This window comes from Astatotilapia calliptera, unplaced genomic scaffold (assembly GCF_900246225.1).
Source record: "Astatotilapia calliptera unplaced genomic scaffold, fAstCal1.2 U_scaffold_47, whole genome shotgun sequence".
Taxonomy (NCBI): domain Eukaryota; kingdom Metazoa; phylum Chordata; class Actinopteri; order Cichliformes; family Cichlidae; genus Astatotilapia; species Astatotilapia calliptera.
In genome coordinates, this window is record NW_020535786.1 from 17,946 (window position 1) to 24,240 (window position 6,295).

General features: G+C 41.6%; 2 long non-coding RNA genes across 2 annotated transcripts; one reads left to right on the forward strand and one right to left on the reverse strand.

Moving 5' to 3' along the window:
* Positions 1 to 5,984, reverse strand: LOC113018162 (uncharacterized). Its single transcript, XR_003271723.1, has 2 exons — positions 2,379 to 5,984; positions 1 to 696 (listed from the first exon to the last, which is right to left on the reverse strand). It is a non-coding gene; the product is annotated as an uncharacterized LOC113018162 (long non-coding RNA).
* Positions 1,352 to 2,214, forward strand: LOC113018160 (uncharacterized). The gene is made up of 2 exons (XR_003271721.1): positions 1,352 to 1,823; positions 1,957 to 2,214. It is a non-coding gene; the product is annotated as an uncharacterized LOC113018160 (long non-coding RNA).
* Positions 5,985 to 6,295: the final 311 nt, after the last annotated feature.

Genomic DNA, 6,295 nt, shown 5'->3' on the forward strand with positions numbered 1-6,295 from the left:
TAAGAGCACTTTGTTTTTAATTCAGTTAATGTCAAACTGTCATCAACACCTCTGTGTTGTCTCCGTCTCTGAGCAGATTCAGGCATTACTCAAATAATAAAGGCTTTTTTTCACTATTATACTTTTCATTAGTCTCCAGGTTGATGATTATAAACAGAATTATTAAAGTTTTTATCATTTCAGGCTGAAAATCAACATGAATTTGGTTCTAATCAAAGAAGCTCCTTTAATGTGTGTCATTAAAATCCTCACACAGACTTAAAAAGGCGACATTAACATTAAAATAAATGAAAGAAGCTTCGGCTGAGAGCTTCATGCAGTCATCATCAGCAGCTCATAGCAGTCACAGCTCTTTATTACGCAGCTTTGCAGGAATTAAAGTGGCTGAAGTGTCAGAGTTTGTGTGAGAAGCTGCTTCATGGACAGCTGTACACACGTCTTTATTATTTCTTCATAAATCAAACACACAGGTTTGTCTGCAGATGATTTAAAGTGTGTCGTTGTGCAGTTAAAGCTGTTTGTGTGACGCCCTGACCTCCTGTGAATGAAACAGCCAATCAGATCCATCAGAGAGAGAGCAGGAAGTGTTGTGTGTTTGTGACAGAACAAGGAAACAGTGATGATGATGAACATACAGGTCCTCTGATGTTTCCTGTTACAGTAACGCTTGTTCATCTGTTGCTCTCCTACACTTTCCTATAAATAAAGGAGAAAAAGTGCGTTTAGTTTCATTTCCTACAGCTCAGAGTTACACTTCACATTCCTGCTGTCACATCAAAAAGCTTCACTTTGGTCCAACATCTACATGTTAACATGAAACACAGACAGACTCAGAACATCTGGAACATCTGCACTTTGACCCAAACTGTTATAGCAGGATATTTTCTGCATATTTCTTATGTTGGACCTGTTTGAACTGTAAACGACCTGTAATCATCTGTAAATGGTGTGAGACACACTGAGGCCACCTACAGGGCAGCTGGGGAACAGCAGGGATCTGAAATCATACGAGACGTTAGTGAGTGAGAAGAACAAACGGACTTAAGATGGCTCGAAGTGATCAAAGTTGATCTAAAACAGAAGATAAATCCACTGATTCTTTGTAAAGTTCATCTGCTGCTCACATGAATCCATGAAAGATTTATTTCACTGAATGTTTCTTCAAAGCTCATTTCAACCTGTTGAAGTCATGAATGAAAGTGCAGACTGAGAGTGGATCACATGATGTTTGAGGTGTGTCATGTGACATGTTCAGTATTGTCACACATGTCTAGATTGTCCCTGATATCATAACTGCTCAAACACTGATGATTATATTTGAAGAATTATTCCTGATGGCAGCAAAGTTTGAATGGAGCTCTCTGTCTGTGCTGATTTGTCGCCCTCTGGAGGTCAAAGCACAAACCTACAGGGCAGCTGGGGAACAGCAGGGATCTGAAATCATACGAGATGTTAGTGAGAAGTTAGAACAAACGGACTTAAGATGGCTCGAAGTGATCAAAGTTGGTCTAAAACAGAAGATAAATCCAAAGCAGCATCAGATGAATGTTACCATTTCCAGTTACGGTGCCCTTCATCTAATATGGAAATGTGTTGTTGTTTTTTTGCCGTGTTGTTGTTCTTCCTATTGTGTTTAGGCCAGAGATGCTCTTCAAACAGCGGACAGACATGACCACATTACAAGAACATGGTGTGAGTCCGATTTGATATTCCAGTCAACGCTGAGAGACCTTAACCAGGAAGTCAGAGGTCAGCTGATGCTGCGAGCAGGAAGTGAACCAAGGGAAAGGTCCACTCTACTCAATCTCAAAGAAAATATGCTGGTATTTGTTGATGTTGATGGTACAATAAAAATATATAATATAATAAATAATAAAATATCATGTGATGATGAGATGTGTTGTTGGTGTTTGTATTTTCTGTAAATGTCTTTTTAATGTAAATGCTTTGTTCCAGACGGACAGGGAATCAGTTGCTGTACGATGACATCATCTTGATGTTGACGAGGAGGGCGAGAAAAACTAGTTTTGTCCTGCAGATGGCGATCTTGCACCGTGTTCAGAGAGCCGACACTTTGATGGTGCTGCTCTACTCAGCTTACTTTAGCCTGGGTTGGACTCTATATGAGCAGCTTCCACTCTGGTTTCACTCTTAAACACACTTGTTTGATTTCACTTGTAAAAGTTGAAGAATAAATATTTTATTACAAAATTATTTGTTGATGCATTTTTTTAGGGTCAAATATCTTGTTTGATTTGAGGAATGAACTGTTAGGGTGGAAAAAGTGAATCAGGTTAAAATAGTGGTGCTTTATATCAGTGAAGATGTATAATGTAATTTAAAATGTTGATGATGGGTTGTAGTGGGCTTGTACTTACAAAACTGCCTCATTTTATTGGAACGATCCACAGTTGCATCCATTCACGGATGACATCTGACATCATTTGACATCTGGTCTGAACACGTTTGTACACAAGATGCCTCAGTTCTGGATGTTCCCACAGACTCCTCTGTGCACCTAAAGGAAAGGTCAAAGGTCAGCAGCACATGTAGTTGGGACAATTCTTCAGTCGCACAAACTACACAATCATTTTCCTCCAATGACGACTTTTCACTTGCAGAAATGGTCCTGTCTGATTTCCAGGCTGTGATATAAAAACTAGTTCCTAATGGCAGCGACTCACTCAGTAAACATGTGTTTCCTTCACCAACCTCACACACAGATCCAATAAGATCAGGAAGTGGGCAGTATAGTACAATATGTGTTATTCTGTGCTGCACTGCCCAAACTAAAGATCTGCTGAAGTGTTGGAAATGATCCAGATGTTTATTTTGGACGATACAGCAGAAGATCAGACATGAAAGTGGAGATAACACAGAAGACCTGCAGCAAAGGTCAGAGGTCAGACTGGGCCCCTGGATTCAACAATGAGCCAATGATCATCAAGCAGTGACTAAAGCAGAGCCCTGACGTTCTGACATTCATCACACAGTCAGAACAAATGTCTGCTGATGACTTCATCTCATGAAACGACTGATAGATGTCAGTTCATTGATCAGCTGAGCTGCTGATCTTCATCGTCACAGAAACATTCAGCTTGTTTCAATCAGTAAATAACTCCCACTACTCCCAGTTTGAACTGTTCCCACTCAAAATGCTGTGAGAACAATGATCATTGTAGAACTTCACAAACATCACGTGTTGTTTTCCACATGTAAGATCAGCAAACACACAGAAACTTCCTGTTGCCACACACGGCCTCTAAAATCTCTTCCACGCTTTCTGTCTGAAGTCCACTCTCTGTGTCGGATCCACAGGAAACAACAAGATCTTATTAACATGGTTTTCAATGTGTCTCCTTCCAAAAAGTCCAACCAATGAACAAATGTGTGTATTTGTGGAGGCCGAACAAAAGCATGACACATTTCTCTGTTTCTATAAACTGGAGTCAAACACAAACATGAAGAGTTTCACTGACAGACTCCAAAATGCCCCCACAGTGGATCAAAGGGAAATCCTACAGTGTGGCCAGAGACTCTTAATGGCTCCAACATCAACACATCCACAATGTTGGATCCAGTTCTGCCTCACAGAGTTACTAAGACACACCCTCTGCCAGCATCACAACAGCTCCACCTGCTTCACCTGCCTCCTCAGCATCTGTACACCTGAAGAGAAAAGAAAGGCTCCAACAGCTCAAATCTACAAAGGATTCATGAAGTTTCATCCAACAATAACATGTTTGCCTTCCACAGTGTGCTGTTAGACACCACTGTACCTCTGCCATTTCAAAAAGAGCAGCTTGGGAACATTTTGGCTCCAAACACTTTGTGTTTAAGTTCTTTGTTTTCTTTGTGAAGCCGACAACATCTGGAGCTTTGTGACTCATAGAAACATCATTTTGTTCTTTAGATGACAGCAGATTGGGACTGAATAATCAATCACTATCAAACCAATAAAGACAAACATGCTGATTTTACAGGAACTTTGTTGGAGAAGCTGCAAAGACATGAAACTGGTGGAGATCCCAAACCAGTTGATCGTGCTGGTTATTCCAAATAAAGCTGTTTCCCTTTGAGATGAAATGACTTTGTGTCCTGATATATAATAAAGATGTTGTTGTTTTTGAGCCCCTGTATTAAAAGTAGTTTAAAGTCAGCTTGAGTTTGATGTCTTTATGTCAAAGCTGCTCATGATGTTGAGCTGCTGATGGAATAAAAACAATATAAAAGCATGTAGTCCAGACTTAAATGTAGCCTGTTGTTAGCTGAGGTCCACACACAGTGTTTGACAGTGTAAAGTGTGTGAAAGGGCTGCTGGTGGAGCTCACTAGGATGAGCAGGTGACCACGAGGTGGAGAGCAGCTGGCCTGGCTTTGACCCGGGCCACGCCCCCTTTCTCTCTGCTTTGCTGTCACTTATCTTCACTGCTCTGTCCAATAAAGCTGAAAAAGGCCCCGAATCAAAGAAATCTGCTGCAGCCTCTGAAATGTCTTCTGTTTCCTTCCCGACGGCTTTTTCACCGTCAGCCCATCAGACAGTCCAGCAGCATTTATGATGATGTCATGATGTTGAAGAGGCTGCTACGGTGGCCTCCCATGACCCCCAGCCTCATCACAGCTGAGATGCAGACATTTGAAAACATTCAGCAGACAACTGAATAACAGTCCAACACAACAGTCTGTGTGCAGACACACACTGACCTTTCATATAGTCAAACACAGCTGGTTGAGTCATTTCTCTGTGAGTCTAAAGTGAATCTAGTATTTGAAAGTCCACTTCCTGTATTTGTTGTTGAAGACTTCTTCAGCTTCTTCTCAAGGACATCAGCTGCTTGTTTGGCAGCAGAGGCAGTTAAGAAGCTTCCTGAAAAACACTGAACAGTGAGTTCACTGTGGCATATGACAGATTCAGCTTTCTGTGTGCAAATGTGTCTGTGTCGACCTTTCAAATGCTGTTGAATCCAAAACATCAGCGGCTCCTCGGCTGCTCACTTCATGCACTTCTGTCTGTGTGACAGTCCAATGACATCACAGCTGTTTCCAGCCCCAGTGTCTCAGGACTGGACACCTTTAAACATGTCGAGGATCAAACAGCGTCCAGCTAAACACACATGAAACTATCAGAGCTGACAATCATTCCAATAACATCTAATGGTTCATGTATGTAGACACAGGACTACAAGGAAATGGCTCTCAGCATCTGGCTGTGGGAACACATGAGTCCCTGTTTGTGTTCAGATTGTGTGCATGTTTTAGACGTGTGTCACATGTAGAAACACAACAATCCCACAATGACACACAGATGTGTTTGACACAGCTGTGCAGCTGTAAGTTGTTTCTAATGATTCATTGAAGCTCTTCTAACATTCTGGAGACGATCAGTACATGAATCTGTTCAACACGACAACAATTTGACTTCAGTGTGAACGTTTGCATTAAATAACCTTCTTCATCCAGCTGACAGCATCTTCATCCTATGATGTGAACAGTTCCTCCTGTTGATGACAAACCTCTGACAGGATCTGCTTGAGGAGCTTTTTCATGTGCAGCTCTCTGAGCTCAGGGCTGAGCTGCTGTTTCATCTTTAAGAGCTGCTGCCTCCTCGCCGGACTTGTTCTCCTCTTCTTCTCCTAATGACACCATTTCTGCTTCATATTAAATTCAATAAAGATGCTGACATGTTTCTGTAGCAACAACATCATTGAATCTAGAACAACTGGAGCCAAACCAGTGGCTCTGCTGGGATCACTGGTGAGCCAACACTTCCTTGTTGATGCAGATTTCAGGGCTTCCTTTTGCTCCTCCGTTATAACTGTTCTCTCTTCTCAACACATGATGACACAAAGGAATCAGCAGTGACAAAGATGATGCTGAAGAGAAGCACACACTTCACACATATAACAGAGCAGTGCAGTTACACACACCTCTGCTCGACATCAGGCCTCAAACAAAGACACAAAACACTAACTTGACTCTAAACAGAAGAAACCAGCAGCTGTTTCTGTTCTGTGCTTATTTATATTTGACACACATGCTTCTCTTTGTGCAAACACACATCGCACTATAAGGGTAACCTCGCACACAATGATTGGACAGCACAGTGATGATGCTGGGAGATCCTATACGCAGCAACACAGAAACACTGAGAACTTTAAACAATGATGGAAAGTGTTATAAATGACTTGTTGGCCTCTGATCTGTCACAAACAGCTGAAACGTGTCTCTCATGAGTCACATGAAGGTTTTTGACAGAAAGGACAAAAAGTAGCTGCAGTCAGTTTGTGTCATTTTTA